Here is a 13,317-nt window from a genome sequence, read left to right as displayed (position 1 = left end):
TTTCAAATCGTGACCCATTGTGACGTAACGATTGGGTGACCAGCGTCACGGCTCTCTTTTCATCTGGGGTCAGGTATGGTGTATCCATGCAAACCGTCTCAAGCTCCCAGAGGCTCTGGATGATCTCGTCAAGTGCTGGCTCTCTTCGTGCTTCAACGTTGGATGAATCAGTGCATGTCAATTCACTCTTGGAATTCTGCTCATCAGAGACTGGACCAAAGCACACCCAACCGACTGGTGTGAGCTGCGCAACAGGCTCACCAATTTTACCGCGCGAGGTGAGAAGGTGTGCTGCGTTGAGGCCAACTAGGACGTTAAACCGCGTGGAACTGCTTGATGTCGGGAATTCAATGTTATGCAGGTAAGGCCAATTCTTCTCATTCCAGTCACCAAGTTCCAGTGGTGCAGTGATACTTGGGAGGACAACAGCGGAAAATGCAGAGTCTGGAGCGTCACCATCCTGGATGACAGACAGTTTCACTCTCTCACGATCGGCTCGGATCATCTTTCCGCCTAGTACTGTTGTGGATTGTTTCTCGATCTCTCCCGACAGTCTTCTCGAATAAAGCTGATCAACGAGGCTGGATCTAACAATGCTGTGACTTGTTGGTGTTGACTGCCGGTCTTCACCTGGACGGGCACTGTCATAAATGATACATGCGGCAACGCGTCATCACGAGTGCTAAATGTGTTGGAGCCAAAGTGCACACTGGCGTTCGTAGTGCCGCTGGTCTTATCACCACCTTGGCTTGACTCATTGTTCATCTTCCTGCTGTGGTGTCAGACAGAGTTTATTCACAACTAGCAAGGAGGACTACAAACGAAGAACAACATTCCAAAGCAGTGTGCGAACACAAAAGGGAAGCGTATAAGAACACAAAAGGAGAGTGTGTACAAGCGCATATGGAAGCAGGAGCTCTAGGCGCGTGCATACGGGGTGCAGGAGTGCCACCATATACGGAAGTATGCCATATACATCATGCCCCCCCCCCCGAGATAAAAACGTACACGTGTTTATCTATATAAATCAACAAAAAATAATAACGTGAAACTGCATGTGCGTAGCAAATGACATGTTGCGGAGCTGCAGCAACTTCCAACAGACTTGTAAAAGGGATAATTGCGAAATTTTATGCATGAAGATTTCAACTGCGAGACAATGGGAATGACAATAGGCCGTATGCATTCAAACCGCGCGGAAAAAGTCTGCGGGGACACTTTTTTGTTGCGCCCACATGTAGTGATTATTTGTACTGTAGAAGTATTGCTGTGGGTGGAAGAGAGTAGATTGTTGCCTTTGTAGCTGGAAGGTCGTTCTTCATCGCCTTGTTTCTGGCAGTTTCAGAAAGGATGCCTGGTCATGCCAGCTGCATTGTACCGTGCTGCCCCAACAGGAAAGATCGATGCAAGTGGGGTTTGGTTGAGAGTGACGAGAAGAGAGCTGGACGAAAGTTCTACGTAAAGAGAAGATTGTGCCAGTCAACTTTAGCTAGGAAAGGCTGCGACAACTGCGATCCAGCTTGTAAATCCTTGTCCTTCCATCGCCTCAAGGCCGACTCGGAGCTGAGGAAGAAATGGTTGCAGGCGATACCAAGGGCGAACATGCAGCCAACGCCAAATTCATACGTGTTTTCCGGTCTCGAGTGTTGTAATACCAGCAATGATGAGGCTGATGTGGGTCCCAGTCTTTACTTCTACTTCTACTGTGTGTTCAAGCTTTCCATGTGTAGCCATGCACTGCATGTCCTTGCACTGTCAGGCTGCATAGATGTACCGGTAACAGGATGTGGTACATCTGCATAGTCTCACAATGTGTGTGTACTAAATTTGTAATGCGATCAAGTCCTGCTATGGTATATATGTGAAGTTCAGACGAGCTCTGCACACTCATGCACACACACACACGCACACACGCATGTCCACCATCAAACGAATTACACGGGAGTTGAATACCGCACATACCCAAAATATCCGAGGCAAATAGGAATCAGTGCGATGTCATTCCTCACTGGTACTTCCTGACCAGTTCTGGCAAGACATGTTCAAAGTAGACATCACGCATAACAGTCAACGTGCTAGATATGAAATCATTATTAGGTACGATCCGCTCCACATGCAGCTCAGTTGGTGACCACACAACAAAGTCACAATAGTCTGCCCCACTGGCAAAGAGTTGCATCTGGACTTAGGTGAAGTACTGATGTCCTTGACGAAGACGCCAGGCAGACTCTACCTTCTCAATACAAAACTGACTCTTCTTCTCTGCGGCAACATCATCAAAACACCTGTCCTTACACAGGAATGGGCATTTCACTTCCACAATGCCATTGGCGCCGACAACCAGAGCATCTGGAGTTGCAGCAAACCAAGGCTCTGTGACACTGATGAACATGCCCGTTGGTTCGGTCAATTGATCTTTGCTGTAAAACACAAGATAGAAACAAAACACAGTTTCATAGAGATTCTTAGTATTATCTTATCCCCATGATCTTGAAATCACCATAAGGAAAACAGGGAGTGAAAACACAGGCAAGGTGACAACCGCAAAAGCACGCAGCGTAAAAAATATACGGCATAACATTCCCGGGGGCTAGCCACAAACAGTTGCCGTTGAACTGAACTTAAAAATAAATAATCATAGGAATAAACCACCCAACAAAGCATTCATTCTGATAGCTCACTGGACGTGGCTATGAGAAGACTTTGCTATCCAAATACGTACCGCTTTTGGTAAGCTTCGACGCCATCCTTTTCATGCTCGTTGCCGTACTTCGTGGCTTCCGTATAGAAGTGCTTACAAGCTGTCACTAGCCTGATCATGTTGTGAACACTGCTGGTTGACCTACGGTGTGAAATGGTATGGCTGCTAGAGGTTGTGATGCGCTTAGCACGTTCCACAAACCATGTCTTGCTTAGTGTCTGGCACGCTGTGCGCATTCGCATCCCTTCCGCATCTTGCTTGGTGACGACGACATTCATCTCGTACCTGAGGTGAAAGCCAAAATAGGAAAAAGAGAGAAAGTGGCGAAAACAAATCTGAGAAGAGATTCTATCAATCACGGAGGATACTTAAGCCCATTACACCAGGTGTAAGACAAGTACAGAATGTATATGAGCAACATTTGCGTAAAAAGCCATTAAATGTGCAAAGAGAGCTGTTTGGAATGCTTATCTCGCACAAGATAACATACCCAGATCTCAAGGCTGGACTGATCTCAATGTCACTGACTCCAGCTGCTCCACTCACTGGCTCATCCATTGATTCTTCGATGGGCTCGACATTCATCTCGTACCTGAGGTGCAAACCAAAATAGGAAAAAGAGAGAAAGTGGCGAAAACAAATCTGAGAAGAGATTCTATCAATCACGGAGGATACTTAAGCCCTGTTGTGAAACCACAAGTTCTCGAGAGTGAAGGGTCTTCTCGCTTGTGGCATTGTGTTCGTGTCAATGCAGTTGTATCCCGACTCCGCCGTGCCGCTGATGATTACGACGTAGTATACGCTACATGCGCTATGTGCAGTTTGCTGTGTGCGCTGTAGTTGTATATTGTATGTGTATGCTTTTCTCATATACGCTGTCATTTTCACGCTATAACTACCTGGTGGTTTAAATGTTAGTTATTCAGTTGTTCATTCAGTCATTCATTGTTCATTGTTATTAGTCGATGGAAGTGAAATATACTGTTGAGAATAAATAGTCGTCCTTGTGCCGTGTGGGGTCGTTCGTTCCAGATACTTAAGAGAACCAGAGGGTTCACAACATTTGGCGACCACGCCAGGATACGAAGCGAGCATGGCACAGGAACTATGGATCATTGAAGCCAGCTTTATCGCTAACGGAATTCGGTATGGATTTGAAGGCGATAGGTTGAGAGAATACGTGGAGAAGAGGCTCCGACAGAGCGAGGAGTTTGAAGAGCGCAGTGCTAGACGGCAAGAGGGTGCGCTCCGCACAGAGTTTAACGAAAAGCTCAAGAAGATTAACGAGCGCATTGCCAGCAGTAAATATGAGGGAGCAAAGCGAAATTTGCTTGCCTCACGCGAAAGGACGCCGGACAAGGTGTGGAAGACTTTGCTTGCAGACACAAGCAGCGGTCAGAAGAGTATTTGAAGCCAGTGAAAGGATCGGATCCAAGGCCCACTGCGTCGGTACAGTGCATGGCGACATCGGTCGGAGACGCTCAGAAGCAGCTGGAGTCTCGGCCGAACGACGTAGAGGCGCAAGACGTAGAGGCGCAAGACGTAGAGGCGCAAGACGTAGAAGAGCAAGACGTAGAAGCGCAAGAAGTAGAAGAGCAAGACGTAGAAGCGCAAGAAGTAGAATCGCAAGGCGTAGAAGCTGAGGAAATGAGAAGGGTGATACTGGTTAGCACGGAAGAAGTGAGCGGCGAGTATGTGTGGAACACGGAGATCGGATGTATGTTATCTGGTCCAGCGTCCGCCCCACGAGACAGTGGTCCAGTGCCGTGTGTGACATCCCACAGCGGCACGCTTCGTGTGTTGCTAGACTCGGGTGCCAAGGCGTCATTTGTGACTGCAGCATTGGTGTCCGCAATCGATGCAGAGCACGTTGGAGTTGAGAATGTTGAGGTGAAGCAATTCAGTGCGGAATCAACCCAACAGCGGATGGACAAGTTCGCCATCACGATCCTGGGTAGCTCCGCAGTCATTCTGGTATGTGCTCTCGTGAAGCCGACGTTAGAGCTTCATCTGAAGTGCGCAAGTCCGTAGACCGTTGCTCAGTTGGCAGAAATGGTGAGCACTGGTATCATTCCCCCTTGGCCACCCCTACAGCAGCGGATGACTCGTTCTGGGCGTGTAGTCAGAGCCCCGGTCGTTTTTGACTCGTGAGTTGTAGTACGGCGGTGAGAAGCCCTTTGGTGGGGAGAATGTTGTGAAACCACAAGTTCTCGAGAGTGAAAGGCCTTCTCGCTTGTGACATTGTGTTCGTGTCAATGCAGTTGTATCCCGACTCCGCCGTACCGCTGATGATCACGACGTAGTATACGCTACATGCGCTATGTGCAGTTTGCTGTGTGCGCTGTAGTTGTATGTTGTATGTGTATGCTTTTCTCATATACGCTGTCATTTTCACGCTATAGTTATTCAGTTGTTCATTCAGTCATTCATTGTTCATTGTTATTAGTCGATGGAAGTGAAATATACTGTTGAGAATAAATAGTTGTCCTCGTGCCGTGTGGGGTCGTTCGTTCCTGATACTTAAGAGAACCAGAGGGTTCACAACAAGCCCATTACACCAGGTGTAAGACAAGTACAGAATGTTTATGACCAACATTAGCGTAAAAAGCCATCAAATGTGCAAAGAGAGCTGTTTGGAATGCTTATCTCGCACAAGATAACATACCCATTTCTCAAGGCTGGACTGATCTCAATGCCACTGCCTCCAGCTGCTCCACTCACTGGCTCATCCATTGATTCTTCCATGGGCTCATCCATACCTGGCGTGGAAGAAGCAGCTGTAGTAGAGGTAGTAACAGTGGCTGTTGTCATGGATGCACTTGGATGTTGTTCCTAAAAGTAGGGAGGAAACGAAAATTCTAAATCGGAACGAATCGAATATTTTTATAAAGGAATCGTCGAACATCGAATTTTTTATACCAACAAAATCTTAAAGATTTTGGCTAGTCCACGGTCGTTGTAGACCAAGTAGACAGTGAAGTCATGTTCACTACTCTTGGGAGTCATAGTCCCCTTTTTCAACATATCTATAACACATGTACATATCACCCCATCCGCTCTAGAACTGCTACGATAGATCGACACTTGAGCAGCGTGTGCGCATGCGTCACAAGACAACGCCCATACAGCCGTAGAATAACAATCGAACATTAGAATATTCCTTGCAACCCTACCTAACCCTACCTGAAAGGATGCGTGCTGTGCCTTTGCTCAAGCAAGTCTCTCAGTGCGCTGGGCCTCCTGGACAGCATCATCGCCAGCGACCGTCAGCAAGCCAGGTATGTATTTCCTGACAAGCATCTCCTTGGTGAGGGTAGATGCAGCCCGTGCAGTGGAGCCACGATCTTGAGATACACGGGGATCCAGCTTTGCAATGTCTGCAGGGGTTTGCTTCGTTTTCAACCTTTTCGCTTGCCCAGCAGTTTTCAGAAGAGGCTTGCTCCAGTCCAGCTCCACAGCACGTTTTGGTTCCGATTTTTTCGTGTGCGGCTTATTCCACGATTGTAACGTGTCTGTCACCGTTACAAATTCCCTTGTGAAGCCCAGCTCACAAAACTCCACAAGGGCATAAAGCAACGCTGCAATGTGCTTGCAGCTTGCATGAGGCGCTTTGCCGGCAGGGCACGGGTAACACTCGGCAAATGGAATGTCCTTCACAGGTCTCTCCTCTCCCTCACCAACAACACAAAGGAGCTTCAGCTTATACGGCTTGGCTGACCGCATTTCAGGCTCACACCGTGCTCGAATATAGACGTCAGATGTGTCATCCAGCGCCACAATCTCCATCTTCTGCACATATCCACGCTTGAACAGTCTCAGTGATTTGCTGTCGCTGCCATCAAGGCCTAGCGCCTTGAAGCTAGCTGTTGGCTGGCCATCCACAGTTACCTTGTCGACGAAAAACTTGACTAGGGTACCAAGGGAGAAAGCAGGGCAGCTGAATCTGGCAGATTGAACAGTTTTCCAACCAGCAGAAGGGAACTCGGACAGCGGTGTCTGGGAAAGTTGAGACGCACTAGTCGCAGCTTCAGAGCTCGAACTAGCTGCTGAAGCACTGCTCAAACCAGAGTCAAGGGGAGCTGAAAGCAAGCCAGTCCCTGCAGAACTCGAGCTGCCCGTTTGCTTTTCGATGTGCTCTTGGACTCTGCAGATCAGAAGGAAGTAGTCATCAAAGGAGGAGACGGAAATAATAGGGAGGTTCCGGAGTACGACTTTTCGTGCCCAAAATCCGTAGAGGCGCTACGGATTTTTTATACGTCGTTTTCAAGCAGTGAAATGTTCCGGAGTAGGGAACTTATGTGTTTGCCGTCATTGCCTAGGTTACGATCGCAAACACGTCACATTCCCGCGCTATGCCTTTCTATTTTGAAAATTTGTACCGAAATCAAAACTTCCCGCGGAAAATCGATGTTTCTCGTACCAAATTTGTACGCGAAAAATCTTTCTGCACCCGATGACGCAAAATCTCCATACGAAACATGGTTCGTGTGAAAGCCAGTCCACACGGATTCTCCGTGCCGAAAAATCGTATGGAGCTTGCCTGGAAAAAATCCGTAGCGCCCATACGGATTTTGGCACGGAAAATCGTACCCCGGAACCTCTCTATTATAAACAAAATTAATGCACTGGGCAAAAAAAATCAAAACCATTTGAAAAGTTTTGGAGAGAAAATAATGACTTACCGCTTCAGGACATCGGCTTTCTTTCCGCATTTTTTCAGGCTGTTGCTACTACAGAAACCCTGCAGGACGCCTAATGTCCACTTGCTGGGGTCAGATGACAGTGACATTGTCAAGAGCTTAGTATAGAACTCGAGAGACCACTTGAACCTCTTCTTGACAGCACTAAAAAACACTGGTTATCATGCATAAAAAACAGCAGCGCTGAGGCTCAAAAAAGTGTCCCCGCAGTGGGGTCACGTGCATACGCCATTTTGCGGCGGCCATTTTGCTTGCATATGGCCTATTGAATAGGTACGATGGAAACAAGCAGCTGAACAGAGCGATTGTTAATTATACGACTGCCCACGAGTTAAAGGGGACATTCTGGCACGTTGGCTTGTTCGAGGTGGTACCTGAACAGTTGACTGTGGCGAGGACTGAGTCACAGGGACTGCTTGTGGCGCAGCATCTGGTACGGGAGAGGATGTAGGCATGGCTTCTGAAGCTGGAGCAGGAGGACGGTATTGGTGGAGGTAGCGACGGTTGCGCCAATATACACGTCCACTCGGTAGTAGTCGCGGTGGTCACTGATAGCCACGACAACCCCGCGGGAAGACCAGACAGGGGTATTTTGCCAGTACCCATGATGAGCGTCAAGCGTGGTGAAGAAACGGACTTTACCGATAGCTGTCACGGCGTCACGCGGAGTACGAGCTGGGTGTGTAGGTCTGCAGACTTGGTCGTTGAGTTTACGCAAATCAACGGTCAGGCGTTTCTCAGAGGAAGTCTTCTTGTCTGCGATGACGATTGGGTGGCACCAGTCTGACGGTTCAGTGACTGGCTCAATAATTCCATTGATCACCATGTAGTCCAGTTGAGATTTTATCTGATCTCGGTAGGCGAATGGGATTGCGCGGCCACCATTTAATGCAGGTTGGTGTGGCATCAGATTGAAGCTTTATCTCCATGGGAGGACCAGCTATGGGCTTCAACTGGGAATCGTCGAATACATCGGACAACTCTTGCATCAGTTGAGCCTTAACATCAGCAATGTCTGCACTACTGGAAGCCAAGATACATATTAGACAGATACAACTTGAGCAAAGAGAAAACGAGAGATACATCAAAACTGCAAGCACCAACACAATCTTCAGCTCACATGCAAATAATGCAAATAATTCTAAGCAAAGGCCTCACCTTAACTTGTAGTGGCGTCCGTGCTGCATGCGTTCATTGATCTGTCCCATCGCGGTCCCTTCATGTATCAACTTTGCTGTTAAAAGATAATACTTCAAGTAGTATTTATAGCTGTGTTGCGATTTGCTACACAATGAGGCATTCTGCCATGTCCGGCCCCACAAACGGGAAGTTTCACATGTTAATAGGCTCTGCACTCGTTGCAGCAGTCGCTATAGTTGCCTGTATGTACTGTCATTCTTTGTGTCCTCTGCTCACCAGATATCGCAACACCGGGGTTTACTATGTCAATTCTGATCTGGCATTGCACTCAGGGCCTGTTTCTATCATGTCCACGTCGAACGCTATATACTATGTACGCAACATACGCTTCATAGGCGACTGCCCTGTACAGGCGACGAACGATTCAGGTATGTACATGGTGTTTGACTTGGAACAGCTGTAGATACAGTGGTCTCATGTGTTTGCTGCCATGTGAGTGCATCTCTGTAGAAAGTGGGCACTTCTTGCGGGCAGTGGCACCTACATTGCTTGCACTATGTGTAGGGGGCGAAAGTTGGCAATGAGATCTCGACTTGGAGTACTCTGGGGTGGAGCACAGTGCACACTGAGGCTACGTTCGTTTTAGCTACCTGATAGCGTAGAGTCATTCTACCCCATGGGGTAGAAGGTAGAGGTAAGTGCACGAACGCTGTCCTACTGGATTTAATTCTTCACGATATGTACGTAAACTGTTTCTCTTCTGTATACAGTTTTGTACAACTCCTTGATCTTGCTAGATATCCTGTACCTCTACCAACTTTTAACAACCTCCACCAGCTTCAAACCTGGTAGAGCCGGTAGAGAAAAGTAGAATCTACTCTTTTGAGTAGAAGAAAAGGAATGCACCTACCGAAAGAAGTACAGTGCTGGCCAAAGAAATCCAACCTCATGAATAAAATAGCGTTGCCGGGCGCTACGCAGCCCTAGCACTACGCACACTGGTCTGTGCACTCTAACACGGCGCTACGCAGCCCTAGCACTACAAACAGTGGTCTGTGCACTACGCAGCCCTAGCACTACAAACAATGGTCTGTGCACTCTAACACGGCGCTACTTTATTCATGAGGTTGGATTTCTCTGGCCCGCACTGTAGTTTCTACCCAAACCTGTAGATCGAAACCGAACACCCCTGAGTCTGTACGGTGTTAAACCCACCATACTACACACTGCACCTGAACAGAAAAGGATGAGAGGAGAGGAAGTGGCTGGTGTGACAAGGTCAACAGTACATGCAGTACAGGAGCCCTCGTGGCCAGACACGTGTGCATACACCTGTATGTGCAGTACAGTGGCGCTGTACAAGCATGCTATGCGTGAATACAGTACACTCATGCATTAAGTAAAGTAAATTATCGTGTCCGTTCCCGAAGGGAACTCACGACGGCCGCTAACACCCGGTAAACCCTAGCGACAGATGCAGCACCTAACGGTGGGGATGAGTGGATAAGTCTCACAACCACTGGCACAAGTGCACTCATGCATTGCAGAACTAAAATTCGTATCCGCTCATCCGGTGATATACCGAACTGAACTAGCATACATTTAGTAATGGAACATTTTTTTAATTCAATTGCTTCTCCTTGTCTCTGCAGCGTGTACACATGGGTCAACATATATCGCTTCAGCCCAGCGGTGCATACCTGACTGCCCAGGACCAGTCTGCCCCACAGGTTTGTTTGTGAGCATTACCATCAAGAAATTCATGCCGAGAAACAGTAGTGGTCTAAGTGTTGTGTGTGCACCGCTAGAATTGTAGGATTAACATACACGTTAGAAGCATTGACGATGTGGTTTCCAATCAATTCAATGCTTCACTCTGAAGGAGCCTGTGTTCCCCTGTCCAACCTTCTTTATGCATGGAGATGATGCGGTCACTTTATGCCGACTTGTGACAAGTGTGTTTTCTTTGTGTGTTGCAAATTGCTTATGCCTTGGAGTGAAAGAAATCGTTGTGTTGTTCTGATCCGTGTTTCCAAGTGCAGATCTTGTCCACTGCAATATTTCAGTCGGGCCATGCCAGGGCTGGACCAACCAAATCCAAGGCAATACTGGTAATTCCGCTGTGCTTTATGCATCACTCACTGATATCTATTTTTATAGAAAAGAAAAAGGACCAAGGAACTACAAGTTACGCTATAATGTCCACTAACACCACCAGTTACTAAACAATCAGCTCATGCGATAACATTGCACGACACTGACCGACTATACTGACATTCTACACCTAACTGGCTATCAGCTCTAGCACGTCTTGGATGCGCACTCCAACAGCCTTACAACTTGGAAGGTTCTAAGTTATATGATAACATAGGAGGGGAAGGCGAGCGCAACCAAGACAAGCAAGAGCTGAAAGTCTCAGCTGTGTAGGATGTGTTTTAGTAACTGGTGGTGTTAGTGGATATCATAGCGTAACTTATAGTTCCCTGGTCTTTTTTCTTTTCCATAAATTTATCCTTGTCCTTGACTCTCCATCCGAGTCTATAAATGAGATTTGTGTTGTTCTGAACTTGATAATTTTCCACCTTGTCACGAGTGTCGTTATCCCACTATCTTCATGCTATATACTTCCTCCGCGTCATCGAAATTGTCGCAGTTTGACTAGTGACTTGTCACTTGTTACTGACAACTCCATAAACTAAGCCATTCAAAACTTATTACACAGTATGATAGTCTGAAGACTAGAGTAACGTTCCAGGACAATTGGACTGAGAGTTTTCATGCAGAGATGAAGTCCTCGTCGTCACTGATGTCAATGGACGCAAAAATATCGTTCCGAAATATTTCAAGGAAGGTTGAAAGTTGGTCGCGCCTCATCTCAAACGCTTTGACTTTCTCCACAGGACAAGAGCTGCTATGCTTGTCGTCTGCTAGCTCTGGATGATTTCTACTTCACCACCAACGAAGCCTAGTAAGAATACACGATCGTTGCGAGGTCGGTTGATTACCGTCGGCGGAATCACCTCGGAATCACCTCGATCTTGAAATGAACGTTTGTTAGCCGTGGCATGCCCACAGCTCATGCAGGTAAGTGTAGTATCACGTCCAGCGCGCCCTCTTTTTCAGCATCACTGGTATACCATGGTACGGGACCTGCGCGTGCATCACTAGCACTACGTGTAGAGTCTACACGGCTCTTGCAGGTACAATCATGTACTAGTACTGAGTGTCTCAGCCAGAGCGACAAATTTTATCGCTGTTGAAGGCATTTAGTTTGCCGACCCCTCGATGTTTCTCCAGGCGCTGCCACTTGTTCCACGAAGTCATTCTCACCCCAGCTAAGGTAAAACAGTGATCAGTGGGGCTTGAGTGAATGGCCATAAGCACGAGAAATGTGCAGGCTGCAACGCCTGACCGATCTCAGCGAGTCGAAATTACCAGCGCAGCGACATCAGCGAAGAAATTGCGTCTAGTTCAAAAATTCCAGCTTCCAATAACAGAAAATAGAACTTTGCCGTCACCCTATACTGATGACTATCGCCTATGTCCGATTCCTTGCCTCTGGTACGAGTGCTGGTGAGTAAATACCGCGTTTTACACCAAAAGTCAAACTGCGACAATTTCGATGACGCGGAGGAAGTAAGTTTTAGTCTTTCCAACTTGAGCCATTCCCTCTACAATCCTTGATGAGAAGGGACCGAAAACGTTCGGTTACTTTATGACTAATGCCTTATTTGAATGGATGTGTGCGTTTGCGTGGATACTTGCGTAGTACTTACCTTCGCTTGAAAATTATTGTCCGCCTCCGACCTCTATTAAAAAAGAAACAAACTAATAATATGGAAAACCTTACACACACCATCTTCAATCCAAGTGATCTCTTCGCTGCAAAATAATTCTTAATCAAATTTTCGGCCAGGAGCCATCATCAGGATGCCTGGTGATGGCTCCTGGCCAAAAATTTGATTGAGAATTATTTTTGCAGCGAAGAGACCACTTGGATTGAAGATGGTGTGTGTGTAAGGTTTTCCATTTAAAAGAAACTAATAATATGGAAAGAGAAAAGGACGTATAAGTTACTAGTTATGACTAACAGTCCACCAAGGTAACCAAGGTAACGAGATAATATACAGTCAGATAGTGCGACAACAATGCACAAAACTGACAACGGATATCGAGACATTCGATGACCTGACACCTAGCTCCGACACATCCATGAAATGGAAACCAAAAACCTTCCAACTTGGAAGGCTCGGGTGCGAAAAGTTCCAATGAGGGGAACGGATGCGCCACGAAGATATGCACGAGCTATGTCCCTCGGCAACAAAGAATGTCGAACGTTATGGGATGATGATGACGAGACTAGTAAGACCATTGGATACACCGGTCTAACTACAACTCGAAAGGCAACAGACCACCCATCTTGGGAGGCTCAAAGGTATGTAAAAATACATGAAGAGGGGAGGCCAAGCGAGGGCCTTTCTCTTTCCATATTACTATTGGCTCAACGTCCGAGTTTTTAAGCTAATACTAAGCGAAAACAATACAGTCATGTAAGAGGAGATAAGGGTTAACCCTGCCAAGCCGCGACTTGCGTTCAGCTCAAATTTTCGTGTTTCACAGCCCGGAAATCAGTCAAGTTTACATGATATCATACGTCCTGTCTTAGGATTTCGGTGTTTTTGTGTGACTGTACGCTGTGTACATCCGCTGGCAAGTAAATTCGCCAGGCTATCCGTATCAGAAAACCGAAATCAGGACAAACTCAGTGACCTGCAC

The 13,317-nt window shown here is 47.1% G+C and overlaps 1 long non-coding RNA gene across 1 annotated transcript in view; it reads left to right on the top strand.

Moving 5' to 3' along the window:
* The first annotated feature begins 8,837 nt into the window (after positions 1–8,837).
* The window catches only part of LOC135806789 (uncharacterized), a 5,089-nt gene continuing 609 nt past the window's right edge, over positions 8,838–13,317 (top strand). The window contains exons 1-3 of the long non-coding RNA XR_010551275.1: positions 8,838–8,969; positions 10,194–10,271; positions 10,584–10,652. This is a non-coding gene — a long non-coding RNA (uncharacterized LOC135806789). The remainder of the gene's footprint in view (positions 8,970–10,193; positions 10,272–10,583; positions 10,653–13,317) is intronic.

This window comes from Sycon ciliatum, chromosome 1 (genome assembly GCF_964019385.1).
Source record: "Sycon ciliatum chromosome 1, ocSycCili1.1, whole genome shotgun sequence".
Lineage (NCBI taxonomy): Eukaryota > Metazoa > Porifera > Calcarea > Leucosolenida > Sycettidae > Sycon > Sycon ciliatum.
The sequence above is the reverse complement of the archived record's forward strand: the minus strand, read 5'-3'. Positions and strand labels throughout refer to the sequence as shown.